The 18,900-nt window shown below is 34.2% G+C and overlaps 1 long non-coding RNA gene across 1 annotated transcript; it reads left to right on the top strand.

Moving 5' to 3' along the window:
- Positions 1–8,600: 8,600 nt before the first annotated feature.
- On the top strand, positions 8,601–9,154 carry LOC115624278. Its single transcript, XR_003995445.1, has 2 exons — positions 8,601–8,964; positions 9,025–9,154. It is a non-coding gene; the product is annotated as an uncharacterized LOC115624278 (long non-coding RNA).
- The last annotated feature ends 9,746 nt before the right edge of the window (positions 9,155–18,900 follow it).

The raw sequence follows: 18,900 nt of genomic DNA, 5'->3' as shown, positions 1-18,900 counted from the left end.
TCATATCTTGTTTAACGTAGTCAATAAGAAGCATAGAAAAGGCAACCTAAAGTTGCAGCTTAAATTATTATATTTTCAAGATTATTCGAATTCATGCGAGGCAAATGCGTTTCACTCAAGATTTTCATTGAAATATGTTTATTTAGTCAATAAATACATATGAGCTTTGGGCGTAAGTGATTAAGTTTACATTAATTTGTACATTCAATTTAAATTTTAATTTAAAACTGGAATACCTTTTTATCATTTGGGCAAAAGTGGTCTGAGACAGTACTATATCTAACAAATGAAAAGCAGTTATCTTAAAAATCTTAATTTGAAGAGAGTAGCTAATAGATAATTAATACAATAATAATATAAAAATAAAATTAAATAATTAACATAAATATTAATTTGAAGCTAATAGATAATTCGATTACCTAACGAAATAGGATTTAGCGAGGGAAAATTTGATTGCCAGAGCTTACGAAATTCTATAATTTGAAAATAATTGAATGCCTGCTTATAGATTTAGGTGTAAGGATTACACTTTATTTCAAATCCAGCCCACATTATGTATAAGACAAACGATTTTATTCTTTTTTTTTTTAAATGACATTTTTTAAAATTTTTAAAAACGGTTTATTAATATTTTTATTTTTGAAGCGATCTTGTATTCAAGTTTTCTTCAAAAAAATCATTGAAAAATAATTGGATAATCAAAACTGATATTTGAAAAAGCTATACAATTGAGCTTTTAAGCCATAGTTTTTTACGAATTGTTTAAAATGCAAATCAGCGACTCAGTTGGTTAAGTTGTAAGTAGAGCAGTCACGTTTTAGGAGAAGTCATTAGTTCGCATAAAATTACTTGTAAATTAAATTTACATATTAAAGAATGAATCGTAGTTTATAGCGGTTTTTGACGAGCTATTATTTCAGTTTGATTTTATAAACATTGCTCTAGAGGCCTAAATTGTAAGGAGCTCCCAAATTGTGTGATTGTGTCACATTAACTTAAGAATTAAAGCTTTGGTTGCTGTTGATGGCAACGTTTCCTTATTGTTCTTTTCTCCAAATTCTGCAAAAACAGAGATTTTCAAAGTGAGAAAACTTTTCGGGCTTTCGTGTAAGTAATTGTAACAATAATAGTTGCCAACTCTTGCTTTTTCAAAAGATGGCAGTTGGAGAAATGAATTCTTTAGGTTTTCGTAAAAGTCGTTATGTATGCGCCACTATAAATTATTTTGTAATTTTGCAAATACTTTGCGATGCGTAAATTGCTTTTACAAATTTATAATTCATACTCGTGCACAGCAATTTGACACTTGAAATGCTTGGTGGCCCGAATAGCTCAGCAAATGTCCAGGTACTGTCAATTTGTTCAACACAAATTGCAATTTAGATGTGGCAGTGGCAGGGGCAGTAGCAGCGGCAATGGTTGTAAGTGCTTCTTTGGATGCTGCCGGCGTTGCGTTGATTAGTTGTGGAAAGAAGAAGGCTGCTGTTTTAAATTCAACAGCTGGCCAACTGACTGCCCGTGCCACATTTTAATTCCTGCTTGCTTACTTATTTATACGACGAGGAAGACAGCGGAAGACTCCTCGGGCTGACCACAGACCGCAGCTGAAAGACATTCACACACACACACACACACACTCACACACTCTACTTACTGAGTAGCGAATGGCGGTACGTGGCCATATCTATCTATCTAATGGAAAATTATGTCGTAAGGAGCACATAGAAGCGACCGCTTGGCTGGCTATTCACCTCGCCTGCCCGAGCATGTCAGGCTCTGTCTGGCTTTGCGTTTTATCTAGTGTTGCTTTGCTTTGCTCGTATTCGTCCTCGCTCCTCGCTCCTTGCCTTATCCTGCCTTGCCTTCTTCTGCGAGGCTGGCGCTGACTTTTGCAATTGCTTGCTGTGCGTAAAATTTTCATTTCATTTCTAACTGAAGCTGACCGCCCTGCTCCGCCCAGCTAAAAGGAACTTCCAGTTAGCTTGGCTTTGTTTGCTGTAAGCTTTTCAGCTGTCTCGATGTTATGGCAACTTTATATTAAAAAGAAGAAGCACAAATACAACACTTTATGCCATTCGTTTCAGTTTTCGTTGTCGATGTCGATTTCGATTTAACTTATAGCATTTGACAGCTGCAGCTGATTGCACTCACCACACGGAGCGAGTCACGAGCGAGGTTGCAAGTGCGTGAAATTTGAAATTTATGCTTCCTGATGCCTTCACTGCTTGCTCAACTTTATTTTTATTTCTCTGGAGGAATTCTCTACAAATATACAGTCAATTGGTTTTGGGTTTGATTGACAATATACTTAGTAAGGTGTACAAAAAATTTAATCTTTAGCTTATTTTCTGCCTTTGGTGGAGCTACTTCAAACCTAATATTTTAAGTTTTTGCAAACACATATATTATTATATTATTATTTAAATAACTTAAATATAAATAACTCATTTATTAACAGAATTAACTGGTAGCAGCGATTAAGTTACTTAACTTATCAATAAGCTACGACTTGACAGCTTTTTGCAGTTGAAGTTTGTTTTGCGAGAACGAAGAACAGAAAATTAGCGACTTCCTCTTCTCTCTCTCTCTCTCTCTCTCTCTGTCTCTCTCTCTCTTTTCTCTTGATTGAGTTCAACTCCACAACTGCTGCCATTTATGAATAATTATCTTGCCAACTAATAAGAAAAATATTCATAATATTTCATAAATATTTTTTGAGTTTTTCAAAGGGCTAAATTTAATTAAGATTTTTTTTTTAATATGCGAGTTTATTTCTTGAGACTCAGGTCTTCTGAATTTCCAAAATGAGTTTATTAAACTTCATTTAAACAAAAAAGAATGTTACAAGCCCGAAAGTGTCATACCTTCTACCTAAAAAAATACCCTCTGCAGTGTAATATGGGTTGTTATCAGAAAAAAGAAAAAAAGTTTCAATAATAGCTTTTCTTGCATTTAACCGATTTTAAATCAGAAAAATGCTCGAGCTATACATATAATGTAGGTAAGCACATTCGTTTATTTAGCTTTGGTCTAGTGGGTAGTTTTGGCGAAATTTTGTATAGGAGGAGGAAAATCAAGCTGTTGTCTAGGTGCTAGGAAATTCCACATACCAAGTTTGGTGAAAGTATGAACAAACATTCATCCAGAGGGACTTACAGACGAACGAATGGTTGGATTAAATGCTCTCGTCATACTGATATATATTCTCTATACCATTAATTTAAAAATTGTGAAAATATAAAATGTTGCTTTAAGTAAAAATTGCAATTATAAAAATAATGATGATGAACAATTTAATTTGTTGTCTGTTGCTCACATTTGCTGATCACTTTGATTTTATTCATAAATAAATTTATAAAACAATAATAATAAATTTTATTCATAAATATGTGAATAAATTCATTTCATTTCATTAACAGAAAGACTTAATTTTGCATAATCATTAACTAAATCACACCTAACAGTCTGCAACAAAGTCCACTCAGCAACCTCCCACCAACCCACTTCACCCACAACTGTCATCGAAAAATTAATTTGTCCCATGTAGACCCACTTCGGAGGGGTTGTTAGCATCGGGTCTCATTGCATGGGTGGCGTGTAAATTTTTAACAACTTGTGCTGCTCTTCTCGGGCATCTAATCACTGGGTTGTGGTTTGTGGCCAGCGGATGTGCCACATGTGCATCATCCGAACAACACTTTGTATAGATTTTTGGTTAGTTCTGCAGATAAAGCAGAGACAAGCAATAAAAAAGGACACGCTAGCTTCAAATTGCTGTGCCAACACAACAACAACAACAGCAACAATAACTGCAGCTACAGCAACAAAAAGTAATCCACAAAGCGCACAAATTGCAGAGCGCAGTTGAAGGGAAAAAGGATTGTGAGCCTCACACACACACGCACACACACGCACACACATATGAACATTTTTAAAAACGTGTGCTCAAAATTCAGAAATAAATCCCAACATGTGTGCGTGTGTGCAACCAAATATGCAAAAACTGTGAATTTGTATTCAATTTTCGGTCAGACGCACAAACTAAACAAATGAAAGTCCATACGTATATCTGTACACTTGGAAAAAAAAACTATTCTTTCAAAATCGTACTCTTAGAAAATTGTCATTTCAAGCAAACAGGAGACGATTTATAAATGGAATTCATTTTTTAAAAATTAAAATCTTTAATTTATAATTAATAAGTCGCTTAGAATTAATTAAAATTATAGATAGGCCTAGGTGCACCTAAACTATAGCGACTTCGTCTTACAAAATACAATAAAATATAGATATTTACTGAAATGCGGATTGAACAAAATTTAAATTCCCCTTCATTAGAAAGAAATAAAAAAATTCTTTGAAATTCATATACAGATAATTTTAATATTATATATTAACATTATAAATATATACTATATTCTTAAGCAAACAATTTTATTACAAATAGAGACTCCTTAGATGTAGATTGTACTTTTTTATTTATTATTATTTTATGTATAATATTTGTTTATTGACTTTTTTTAATATTTGACCGTTTTTAGTCTTTCAAATAAACAGGGAGTTAACAAGTTTTCTTTCAAGAACCAAAGCTATTGGAATTTTTGCGTTTTTTCTATAAAAAATATAATTACAGAATCCATTTCGTATGACTACAATTTATAGTTAGCTCAAAGGTTAGCATATTTCAAATATTATAAATTTACTCTCAGTTTTTATATATAGTATTTAAAATATATATATTTTTTTTTGAATATAGAAATTCCGTCTAAATTAAAACATCTATAAATCATTAAAAAAAAACTTTATTTTATTATTTAATATTTATGTTTTTTTTTTTTAAATAGGAAGTAAACGAAACTATTTGTTGCTTCGGCCTAAATTATAAATGAAATATATATGTTCTTTTTTCTGAGTGCATATAGGTTTGTTTGTGAATAGAAAAAGTGAAAGCAAAAGAACCGAACAACTTTGAAAGGCGCTATGTAAGCTCTGGGGCCAGTAGGGCAGCTGGTTACCGGCTGGACGCAAGAATATGAGGGTGGGGATAGGGTCTAGGGGTGGGTGTAGGGGTTTCGATGGTCAGTTCGACAAGCTAGCGACATTCTGGCAACAAGCAAGTGAGCGAGCAAACTGACAACGCAGCGCATTTGAAAATTGATCACCGGAACATCCGTGCGCTGACCGGAAATGCGCAAATGCAATTGCATTTCACATGGCGCTCTGCATTTGATTTATACTGACATAGGTGTATGTCTATGTGTGTGTGTTTGAGTAGGTGGATGAGTGTGTGTGTGTGTGTACATATGCATATGAATAAATGTTTTGGGTAAATCCATTGTAGGACCTTTGAAAAGTTCTGCTGTCGCATTTACAGTCCATAGTTGACAAGTTAATGACTCTTTAAAGCTTTTTAAAGAACTAACATACGCTTGCTGATTTCCCCAGCGTACAATGCTCAAAATATGTGTTGGGCCGCACAAAGGTAAATTCCCCGCCGTGCAATTGAGGCTGACGGGATAGTAACTGGGATGCCCAGCGAAAGATATACGAGAGGCAGTGTCCATTTATCACAGCCGCAACGGCGACTCAAGTTTTGTTGTAGCCTTGCGGAATATGGTGTTTAGATCAAATTAAAGCTTTCCAGAACTGAAACAAATATATCTAAAGACAACGGTTTTTTGCGATTTGGGTGTCCACGTTGTTGAGAAAATGTTTCCGCTATTAGGTCCTTCTAATCTACGATATCTGTTCATCGTAGATTAGATCGCAGCCATTGGTTACCTTGTCTCTTAGAAGTCCATATTATCTATACTCTTTGGTGTAATCAGGATGCCTTGAAAATATGAAAAATAATAATAATTTAAAAATGTTTTATAAAATGATTTACTTTCTTCTGTATTTTTGAACGTGCTCCCTTCTGCTGGGCTGTGACTGAAATAACTTTTTAAGAAGGCTTGGATTCGTATTACTTGCTTTGGGGGTTTTTTTTTAGGCTGAGCATGTAAAAAAAAATTGACAAAAAATAATTAATTTTGTTTACCAATTAAGGTTTAGACTGACAAGCAGCTTGACAAAAAAAAAAAATAAAATATGGTAGAAGAAACGAGAATAAAATAGAAAATTAGAGAGAAACTTTAACAGAAAGAAAAATACAAATTTAAAAGAAAGAAATGAACAAATTGAATTGGCAAAACAAGTTGGATAATCTCTGTCTCTGGGCGCCAACTAATTAACCATTCCGGCTAGTTTTTCCGAAGAAAAAATTCTGTTGAAAGTGAAGGCTTTTAATGAAAATAGATAGAGAGAGAGAGAGAGAGAATTGAGAACAGGTGGCAAAGCGAATTAAAAAAAATGCATATAAATAGAGGAATATACTCGTATTAATAAGATTTCTAAATGCAAAGTTTCCCATCCGGAAAGGATTTCAATCATATGCTGCGGGATATACACAATCCGTGACTTTGTATCTATTTCTATATCATTTGCAAGCTCTTGTTGCTGTTCTCTTTTGTCTGCAACAACAGCAATTTGGTTGACAATAGCGACAAGATGTTTAATTATGTAACAAACATTAAGCAAAGTGCTATAGAGTCGCTTGGAATGCGCTGTCCACTCCCAGAGCCACACACACAATGCAACTTGTCTGCGTTTAAGTGAACTTTGCATGCTCCCAGAGCGGTCTATGAAGGGCGGAGGAGGAGGGCAGGGGCGAAGCGAGGCCAAGCTAAAGCGAAACTGCAACAACGGGAAAGAGAAAAGGTAAATAACACTTTGGAGCGCTGAAGGCGGATTGCTGGCAAGTTCTACACAGCCGTCGCTTCACTTTGCCTTACAAAGTTTTCACTAAAGAACTCTCAGATTTATTTCAATGCGCAGAGCCTGAGGTGAAAAAACAGCAGCATCTGAAACAAAGCACGGCATCATCCTCAGCATCAGGAGCTGGAGACAGGCTGCAAAGACTTTTGAGGCAACTTAAGACAAACGCACGTTCCTCGCCCTCATAAAAAAGTTGGCCATAGTCTGAGAGACGGACAGGCGGACAGTCAGAGTATGCAGTCAGGCAGTTTGCCTTAAACTGTGTCAGTTTCTGCGTTCAGTCAGAAGAAAAATAATAAGCAGAAGGAGTGTACAGATAGTTGAGTTGAGTGTTGGTTAGAAAAGGAAATTTATGTTATTTTGCCAAGTGGTTGCAAATATTTCCCAAAGTAATATGCAAAAATGTGTAAAGTAAAGTAAAGTAATGCAATGCCAAGCCAAGCCAAGTCGAGTCGAGTCGAGCCAAGTTATTTATTTAACTACAAAATTTACTTAAAGTTGGCGGACTGACAACGACGACAACACAGAGTCAGTCAGAAGGCAGAGAAGCATTCAATCTTCATCACCATTGTAAACTCATTTGCATGCAACATGACAACAACAACAAAAACAACAACAGCAAAATAAAGTTGCACATAAATAATGCCCTTTGCCACTTTCTGGGCACATTCTGCACATTTTTATGCATCCTTGGAGGATTTGTTGTGCGTCAGCCAAAAATGTAATTTTCGACACGCGCTTCGGCCAATTGCCGCAAAAATTTGCATCACTTTGAAAAGTTGAGCCGCAGAAGGAAAAAGCAGACAAAAGAATTTACTTTTAATTAGGCAACTGTCAACGGTTTGAGTTACGTGTGAATTCCATGCCCCCCCTCCTTCCATCTGCCCCTCTACCCATCTTCCAGCTGCAAACTTTCATTGAAATCTCATTAGCATACCACAATGCCAAAGACCACAAAAGTGCCACTTCCTCTGTTGCTGTTCCAGCCTCGGCATTCTCGCATATGTTTGTTTGATGTGAATTTGTACATATATACTATATATTTATATAGTGTGTGTGTGTGTGTGTGTGTGTGTGTGTGTCTGTATTTCGCTCTGTGCGGTTTCCTGTGAATTTATCCGTCTAAAGGCCGAAAGCGTGCATGGCACGAAACAACTTTCTGTAATTAGTTTGTACACACTGCCGACTATTATTGCTTCAGAAGTGTAAACCAGAGTGTACACACTTATATCCTCACATACATATAACACATATCGAGTTTATGGCAGCCAATTAATTCTGAGAATACAATAGAGTATAAAAGTATTTATTTAAAGTAAACAGGAATTTCGAAATATTATTTTATTCAAAATAATCACCTCAAGAAACATTTCGATTTCGACTATTATTGTTTCATAATTCTAAACCAGAGTGTACACACTTATATCCACACATACATATACACACACACAAGTATAACACATATCGAGTTTATGGCATTCTCATTCTCATTCTGAGAATACAATAGAGTATAATAGTATTTATATTCCAAAGTAAACAAGACTTTCTAAAAAGAACACAGAATATATATTTTCACAAAATAAGTTTATTTTATTCAAAATAATCACCATTACAACGCATTAAAATGTTTTGTTGCATTGAAGATATTTCATGCCCTTACCATTATCAAGTGTTGCCTCATCAAGTAGTTCATGCTTCCTGAAAAACATTTGAGCCAAGCTGTCAAAGCAGAACTGTCAAGTGAGAAATGGCTCGAAAAGAGGAAATCAGTCACAACACAGCCCTGCAGCTGACCGGTTAGACAAAAAGTAAAATAAAAATAAAATCGAAAACATTATTTTGGATTACCTGTACCATGTCGTCGGACGATTTGACGGTGCAGGACGATATGCCGACGGACGGATTGAAATCCTTTCAGGGCATGAATGACTGTTTGCTGGAAATTGGGGCATCCCTTAAAACACACAAGGCAAGGAGGTTCAGGCCCGCATCAATATTCTTGCGGGGCGGTGATTCCCTACCTGATACGGACTCCAACTGCGAACAGATTGATACGAAGAAGAGAAGAAAACGTAATCGCTCTCTTTCTAATGGAAGGGGTAATGTAAAGAAGTATCCGAAGCTGAACCGAAGCGCTTCAACCTAAAGGTAGTGTAGGCATTAAAATGATAATTTATATCGATAACTAAGAAAGCTCTTCTCTAACAGACTTTACCAACACTGTCCAGCTGTATCACAGAAATCACTAAGCAGATGTACAGATTTGTGTCTTTGAGCCAATAACTATTATGTTTTCAACAGCAATCAATAAAGTATTATAAATAGGGTCAAAGTAAAATAAATGCTCAAAACTCAGTCAGTGGTTACACAATAGATGTTGCTATAATTCGCGTAGTCTTTGCTGTCAATCGGATTTGTTGGCCATCTTCTACAACACTAAATTCCTAGTTTGTAAATTTATCTGGCAACCAAACAATTGCTTGTGAAAACCTAATAAATAAGCCATGGTGTTTATGTTTTAGTTTGAAAAAGCAATGCTTTATATATATATATTTTTTTTTTTAACAAGAAAGTAAGTTAGTTTTTCGTTTACTGTTAAATTAAATCTAACCATTGTAGCTACATACAAATCCGATCTTCCGTTGAAATAGTTCGCTTTACATGTGGTTAGATCCTGTGGATAGTGCTGAATTTTCTTCGATTGAAAATTCTTATTTTTTAAAGATTTTCTTGAATATCATTAAAGTTTGCAATGATTTGATGATTTGATGCGATTCATACGGTTCGTTTTTAAAGGAATTGGCGGGCTGTCTGGGTTTTATATTTGGTTCGTTGCACAACACTACTCCAAAAGAGAGAGTTCTTTGAAAGAATCGAATTATGCATCATGAAAAGAATTGTGTAGTTGGCAGAAGCTTTTGACTTGTTCTTCATTTATGAATGTTTATTGCTTTAAGGTAAAAGTTGGATATACTATATCTAAATCAGCTTAGATAGTGCATCCTATATTTAGCCCAACACTTGCTTATCTTTAAAGTAAGTCAAATCAGCTTGTTATCATCGATATTTCTTGAACTGTTTTAAACTGGAAATAATATACCTAAAAAAAATATATAACTTGATGCCTGATTCATGAAATGATTTCTCGCATAAACTGTAAAATACAGTGCGCGTTTCTTGTAAAATGCCAAAGTTCGCTGCTCATTGGAGTAAAAACTCATGCTACGGAGCAATTCAAGTGCGATGTCGACTATAAAATTGCATATCGAGTTTTTTGAGCTTTTGTTACTTTTTGAACTTTTGTTGTTGCTGTTGGTTATTGTGGCTGATGCTAATATTGATGCTGCGCCTGAATTGTTGAATTGGCTCTTTTTTGTTGAGTAATTGTTGACTTGGGAAAAGTTGAAGAAATGCAAATGTATCCCATTTCACAAGTGCGCAATGAAAAGTAAATCTTAGGGAACTTTTTTGTAAGAGAAAACTTCCCTTCTGGTAAGAAACTGTTATTTCGAGTACCAAATGGATGAATAACGGTTGAAATATTCCACTTTGATCATGAAATACCGAACAAAAATAGTTGAATTATTAATGTTTTTGTTGTTTCAAAAGAAGGTTTCTCATCAGTTAATCAATATTTTAATTCCATTTGATTGTGCTGCTGTAAAGCACATTTAATATTTTTCCGGTGTTTGTTGTTGAACATGAAAGAGGATTTCATCTTTAAGCAGTTTATGGAGATTTTAATCCAACTTGTTGCTGATGGCCGCAATATAAATAACATGTTTGAGAAATTCGCTAAATTGGGGTGCCAGTTACTTGCTTGTGGCAACAATTTACGCGCAGCTGAGATTACTTTTTAGCTAACGGCATTTTAAATTTGAGATTCTACAAGCCATTATTGTCTTGAGAAAGTCGAGCTGTGGCCATTTTTCATTGCCTCGACAGCGTAACCCCAAAGTCAAAAGTTGCTATGGCTCTAGACCTGGACAGTATATTGCCCATTTTTATTATGCGCAACGAAATTAAAAATTAAATTTCGCAACCAGAGTTGCCACCCCCGCGGGCTGGACGAGTAGGAGCAGCGGCAACAACACTGACTACAGCAATAAAGGCAACAACAACGGCCCCTCAAGCGTTGCGGCCACGTAACAGCGCAATTTGCGAGCCGCAAATGCCTGAGGTAATCAGTTGCCGCAAATTGTTGTTGTTGTTGTTGTTGCTGCTGTTGCTAATATTGTTGTTGTTGCTGCCGCTGTTTTCTGTTATTGGCCCAGACAGTCAACAGTCGGACTCGCACTAAGCCGCTACTGCTGCTTACTGCGTACTGCTTTCTTTAACATTTTATTATTATTATTGTGCATTATACAGGAAATTGACAAAGAAGAAACTTTTTCTGCCTCTGTTGGCTTAAAAATAGCAAATGGAAAAAAATGGGAGGCGGCCAACAGTTGAAATGCGCCTTCGAATGCCACTTGAGAATTTAATAAAAAATAGAAGAAAAGAAAGAAAGCAGAGCAATGGGAAGCGCCAAAGAGAGGGACAGGCAGAAGGATGGACGGACAGACCAACAGTGAATGGCAAAAGAAATTGTTGTGCACAAGTGCCGGTTAAATATATTTTAGACAGAGCACACGACTAACGCCTTGCTGGCTCCCCATTCGCGGCACAGTGGTCCACTTGACGAATTATATAATCAAAAAATGTGACAAATTTCAAAGCACAGCTACACAATAAAATTTTACAATAAAATAATTTAAACTTTCTGTTTTGTTACAAAAATTTTATTGGTCTACTTGACGAATTATATTTTTTACAAATTTTTACAAATTTCAAAGCACAATAAGCACAATTTTACAATAAAATAATTTAAACTTTCTGTTTTGTTACAAAAAAAAAAATATATATATATATGTATTTAAACATAACCAATCTGTTGTAAATATTAAATAAATTAAATTTTTTTACTAAAAACTTGATATACAAAAACTTGCCTGTTCGTGCCGTTAAATTTTTTTAAATATTTATTTATTTATTAATAGTTTAAAATTCTACAACGTTTAATAATATCTTGTATTGTCATTTTTTGTCTTGCTCTGTTAGGCTTATTTATTACGGTTTTAAGTTGGAGTCTATATTTCTATGTATTGTTTCAAATACTTAATGGCCGAGGAGCAGCGGGCCGGAAAAGGCCTTATAATAGAATTATATTAAAACTTAAAATAAAACAAAATAAAACTTGAAATAAAACTTAAAATAAAACTTAAAATAAATAGCTGGTAGGTTAAGTGTTTTTCAACACATGGATGATGCAGTATATATGATTAATATTTAACATATTAATACTATATTTGTTTCGATGGCTGCGTAAGAAATTGGTGGGCTAATCGTTTTGCCGTTTGCTTTTTAATGCAGCGATTTAGTTACAAAGAAATATATTAACTTTTGCTTCAACTTCAAGGTTTTATTGTGCACTATTTAAGTTTCCACACTTAAGACGTAATTTGCACAATTATGTATTGTTATATTATAATTATATTATATTATAATCGTTATATTGCTTATTATAAATGACCAGCAGATATTTGTATTTCAACAAATCTAACAAAATGTTGCACATTTTATTTTACTGATTAATTGTCAGAAACGTCGTAAATCATTTTTTAAATAGCGGAACAATTTTCTCAAAAGGAAGACATAAGCGATGGTACTTGAAATAGGAAATTGATTACAGAAAACAAAAAAGTGTTATTTAGAGCAAATAAAAGAAAAAGTAAATAAATTAAATAAGTACATACATTTGTTCAATGAGTACACATATATATGCCACTGTGCGCTGTCGCCCTTTTACGCAAAATAAATCAGCGAGTGGGCGTTGACAATGTGTGGGAGGCACTGGGTCGTTCGGCTCTTGGTTTGGATCTGGGTGGGGGGTGGTGGGCTGGGCTGGGGGTTTGAGGTAGGCACTTGAGTTGATTTATGGCAATAGCAGGTAAGGCATTTTTGCATAATACAAAACCAAATTGCTCGAGCGGCAGCCTGCAAAGCTCAAGAGATACCCAGGGCGACAGCAATTGACAGCGAGTAGATTGAGGGCATGGCAGGATGGCAGGCTGGCAGGACGAACGGCACGAGTGCGGCGGCTGAAGTTGTTTTGAAGTTTGAGCCGGAAAAAGCGCAAAACGAATCAAAGCCGCAACAAAATCAAGTGCAGTTCGTCAGAAACGAAGGGTGGGGAAGATACTCAAGCTGCCAGTCAGTCAGCCAGTCAGTCAGTTCATCAGTCAGTCAGTCATGGCTTGACATTTAGTCAATTGTCTGGCAGCAGGCGCAGCTCTTGAAGTTGAAACAATTCGTGTTTTGAGCCATATAATGCCACTGATATTTTTGGGACCAAGTGTGTGGTGGCATGTGACGCTCATTAGAACGAATTTTAATTACACACAGCAGCCAAGTGAACTTTTTCTCTGTCTCCTGCAAAATGATCCCAAACTTTGGCGAAAAAAAACACCTAGCAGAGAAATAACGAGCAGAAAGCGGACCGCAACTCAAGCTGTCGGCACGTGGCTAACAAGACAACGAAGGCGACGACAACGCGTCCTTACCTTCTTACCGGATGCTGAAAAATATTTATGGTTGTAATTAAAATAAAATGCCTGCCCAAAAGAAGGCAACACATTTTAATGAACAATAGACAAATACAATTAAACGGCATGTATGGCACAGTCAGCACAATAATTATGCAGCCCGTTTCCAGTGCTACAACTTATTAGCAATTGCGAATAGTTTTCGACATTTTTTTTATTAATTTTTTATTATTATTAGTTTCTAGTGGGACAAGAATGATTCTTATAAATTAATGCACTAGTCACAAAAATTAAATTTTCTTAGATAATAAAATCTAATGTGATTTGATTAGCTTACTTAGCATATTTTTATTAGATACATTTTATTTATACGTAAATTTAAATTAATTTCAAAAAATCCAAAAGCAGACAGAATTTAAAGCAGTTTCTAATGTTAATTCAATTGCTAAGGAAAGGATTCAACTATTGAATTAGTTTAAATTAGTTTATAATTGCTAAAGCACCTGCAAAAAATATTGAAAAAATGAAGTTTTTTCACTTGATGCTAATAAGTTTTATTACAACATCAGAGCAATCAATTTTAGAAAGCTAAGCTGGTTTCTTAGAGAAGTAAGAATAATAAATATTTAATAATTATTTCACTGACAAAAGTAGAATAATAAAATACATCTTATATATTATTTTTGAACAATAATAAAGTTGTGTTCTTTAAGTATGAGATTAGTTAAAAAACAAAAATGACAGGAAATTATTATTTATTGAATAAGATTATAATAAGATAAATAACACTTAATTGAAAAATACAGTATGTTAAGTAAGAGCTTGCGGAGTAGAATACGCCATCACAGTCCCCGAATGTCATTCCAATTGGAGATGTTTGGACATTTGCATATAAAGCAGTAGTTTCAGGGAAAACGACTATTGGCTCGTCAGCAACTTTTCCGTCAAATTCGACAAATTTGGAAGTCACTTTCAATCGAATATGCGAAAGTTTGGTCGAAATCATGCCTCTCAGATGGCAAGCGATTATTGACTCCTGAGCACAATTGTTAAGATTATGTGCAAAAAGTTGTTTAAAAATAAAAAAACATATTGCTTATATAAACAATAATATGACCAGGACACATTTCAGAATGTAAAGCTGGATTACTTGGGATGTACGAGTACAAATAATTCTTGAGTTGACTGTAAGCCAGTTTGGAATGCTTATTAAATTGATAATGTTAATGCTCTCAGCACTAAGCACCTTGACGCTCAAGATAAAGCCTCAACAATTTTATGGCCAACAACTTTAATAGCCGACGGGAATTGCTAATATTTGGAAAGGATTACTCGGCAAACACCTTGACACAGTGCCTGGCCAGGAGCTGCGAAAGAAGGAACAAGCAAAATTTCATTAGACTAATGTGTTGGATGTCACATCAATGTCGGTCGCAGTGTAACAAGCAAATGTGAAAATCCCAACAAGCTGGGCAAACCTTTTCCCGAACAACAGCAGCTGGGACGACCGCACTCTTCACTCCTTTCAAGGGGCAGTGGGTGTGTGGCAGTCTAAGTGAAGTGTGTCTCAGCTTTGTTGTTGTTGTTGTTGGCTTGGTTTGTTGTCACTGCAACATGTCAGGCATTGTGCGGCTGCTTCCCATTCCTGTCGCCATTGCCGTCACCATTCGCTGCAGTTGGCATTTGTTGTTTTGTTTCTCGCCGCCCATACATCTTCGTCATTGCAGTTGTCACTCAAGATGCGTTGCAAAAATGGCTGCACGAAGCCCAGCACAGTTGTTGTACTTCTTGTTGTTGTTGCTGTTGCTGTTGTGCGGCATTTTCGCAACATTCTTAATAAAATGAAAAATTAGTTGCACTCAGAAAAACAAATCAAACAGTATTTCGTCACAAAATCAAGTGCGCTCATGCCCAGAAGTTAGTTGAGTTCAAAGACTCTAGTTTGTAGAAAAAATTAAATTAAACGCGCTTTTAAAATCTGTTAGTAAATTATAATGGCGCTTTTAAGGTACCTACGTTTCTTTCTGCCTCTTAAAATGTAATGTTTTAAACGGCCAGACTACGTTTTATAATTTTCAAATTTTAATTCCTTTAGTTGTATTGAATTGTTGTTAAGAAGCTGAGATAATGTGAGATTAAAGCCAATTCTTTCTATTAAAAAATGTTTCAAACCTCCTAGATATTCCTAGTGAAATGAAAACTTAAAAAAACTTATTAAAAAATCACAATAATTTTAAATTAAAAACAAATTTGGGGAAATTTTGGGTGAATTAAAAAAAAACTTGTTTGTTGAAACTGAATTGAAGAGCGATTTTTTAAATACAATATAATTACACAAATGCGTAGTTTCTTTAATATCCTATATTATAATTCTTCAAAAAGTTCCGGTCAGTCTTAAAGGCCTATTTTATTTGCATATTTATTTTAGTTCATTCATTTTATTTTATTATTTGTTTTTCTTTATTTATACTGATATATTTCCAGTAAAGAGATTCCATACTTACATCACAATGTTCTTCAATTTGAACATTATCTGTGCGTTGTTATAGTCGTAATTAATTTCAATCTTGCTAAAAATATAATTAATATCAAATTATTTTTTTATTCACGCCAAAGTATTACTATTCTATTTCTTGTATAATATTTCATTTATTTCCTATTTTGTTTTTCATCCGTTTTGTTTTATATTAATTTTATTTTTATTCGAATTGACATTCTTATTACCATCCGATGATACATAGAGCACGCATTTTGGATTATTTGGTTGGCACACATATATAATTGGCGCTTCCTGTGCCAGCACCTGGTCCATGAGTTTCGCTATAACTAATAGACAAACGGCGAGCACTAACTTGAGCTGCATTCTCCTAACTGAAATGAGTTTTAAAGCTACAAAAACTTGATAATTTTATGCCTAAAATGTGGTTATATAAAAATAAAATCAATTGTAGAAGTTTGACACGCTTAATTAGATTATTATTATTAGTAAATAGGCAGTTAAGATTCGATTACTTATGGTCAAAAATATAGAAACTCAATTACCGGTCGACCTTTAAATGCCAGCCTGGGCAGTCTATTTTTATGCCCTCGCATGTGGTCGCTATGCCTGCTGATGTGAGAATCGATTTATCCTTTGGCGGGACAGAATACTCTGCATATAAAATATATACAAATTAATAGAATTTTAAGTAACAGTCACATTTTTAATAATATATTTAAGTATAGGGCTGTAAAAAAGTTCATTTTATTTTAGCTATAAATTATGGTATATTCTATTTTTTATCACAAGATAAAACAGAGAGTTAAAACATCAATTCAATTCTACTTTCAACGATTAGTTTTTTGACCACCCCTTTTTGCAAACTCCTCAACATATAAACAATCACAACATTTTCATTACCAACGGTTTATGGTAAATAGCTTAACTGATGCATTTTATTAACGCCCTCCTATAGTTATGTTATTAATATTTTTATTGATATTTTTATCTCCAGAATTAGACACTGATTCGTCTTGAGCCCAGGTATTATACATGGCGATTGAAAGAATTACGATGCAAATTGCAAGTAGCCTCATCTTCACAAGTGATGGTGTCAAGTCGATGATCAGTTTTGTCATCAAAACGAGAAAGATGCGATATTTATAGCATTTAGTAAGTAGTAAGCAGAACGAATAACATAATATGCGGGACGATTTATAAAGCGTAAATGGCAAGGGTTGTAATCCGAAGATCGAAATACAAACTGAGGCGACTTTAAGTAAATGAGTAGAAAGTTCAAGTTCAGAGGGCATTTCCACTGATTTATTTAGATATATTCTCGGTACAGTTTTATAGTTTCATTAACAAGCACGTTTCTTTTGCTTATAGTAGCTTATAGTTATAGCTTATAGTTTATAGTAAAAACATTAACTGATGAATTTTATTAAGACGAAGATCAGTTTTGCCATCAAAACGAGAATGATTTATAGCATTACCAGATATCGGAGGCAATATTAAGATATGCGGGACGATTTATAAAACGAAAATGGGAAGGGCTGTAAACCGAAGAGCGAAATACAAACAGAAGCGACCTTATATAACTGAATAGAAAGTTCAGAGGGCATTTGATTGTATTACATTAAATAGGTTTTTATCAATTGGATTGCAGAAAATATCAAAACATCAGCTATAAATGTCAACTATTCATATACCGTTGGCGACTCCCGAACATACCCTATTCCAAAAGTCCTGATTTACTTTGAGAAATACCTCGTAGTTATGGTTTTCTCATGGCTATAAAAAACCACTATATTTCCCATCATAATTTTGCATTAAATCGTTCGCAAATATTTCTTTTACTTACGTGGTGTTCCATTTAATCCCCTTTATCCTCCCGTTAGAAAAAAACACAATATTTCAATGATCATCTGTTTATTAGAAACATTTGTAAATATATATATTCTTTTTATTTACGTCCTTCTCCTATGTTTATATCATTAATATTTAAATTATCATTTTTATCATTTTGCGCCAATGTAAGAGATTGGCTGAAAGCCAAAATCACGAAGAAAATTGCGTATACTTTCATTTCTACAACTTCAGATGTTAAGCCAATAGAATGATATGAATAGAAAACGAATTGATGTGATATTTATATGAGAAATGGAACGACTACCGTATACAATAGAATTTAAAATTAGTAACGCAAAGGAAACAGTTTCAAATGTCAAGTTGATACAACTTTCTACTATGTTTACATCATACTTAATATTTCGTATTTCCACCTTGTTGAACCAATTTAAGAGTCTCGTTTAAATCCAAAATGAAAATGAAAATTGCGAAAAGTAAAATTTTAACAACTTTTGATATTTTCTTATTCTTTTCAATATTTGTATATTTCTACATAACAAATGTTTTCAGAATTAAAAAAAGGTACAGAAAACTATTTAAATTTGGAGACAGTCGTTAAAGTTTTGTTATATAATTTTATGAGTTTCATAAAAAACGTTATAATGAAAACCATTGACCATGAACCATTTCCTTCACATTTGATTAGCTTTTAATCCAAACTTTATTTATATTTGCACTATTAATGAAACCTCTCGAGTGCATTCATTATTAACAAAAGAGGTATTAACATTAAAACCCATCTTATAGAAAGATATGCTCCTTTAAACGGGTATTATTGCATATCTTGAAGCGAAAGATCAGAGAAATTTAAATACAAGTATACTACAATAATAAATAATGTAAATTATAGTATTAAATAAAACCAATTTATTTGGAATTGTGAACTACTTTTGAACTGGAATTGCTGGTTATTTTAAATGAAGTATCGCCCTGGAATTCAATTGGCGGTAGCTGGATTGATTGGAGACGGCATCTCCATAGTTTCAGAAGTGAACTTCTGTTTCCCTCTTCTATTGGTTTCCGTGTAGCTTTGCCTTTGCAGACTCTTCTTTTACTCTGAATTGGTTTCGTATCGATAGAAATCAGAGTCTGCGATATAAGCAGCAACAC

Source organism: Scaptodrosophila lebanonensis, unplaced genomic scaffold (genome assembly GCF_003285725.1).
Source record: "Scaptodrosophila lebanonensis strain 11010-0011.00,11010-0021.00 unplaced genomic scaffold, SlebRS2 tig00000053-arrow-pilon, whole genome shotgun sequence".
Taxonomy (NCBI): Eukaryota; Metazoa; Arthropoda; class Insecta; order Diptera; family Drosophilidae; genus Scaptodrosophila; species Scaptodrosophila lebanonensis.
Note: the sequence above shows the minus strand (reverse complement) of the source record. Positions and strands in the feature narration are given on the sequence as shown.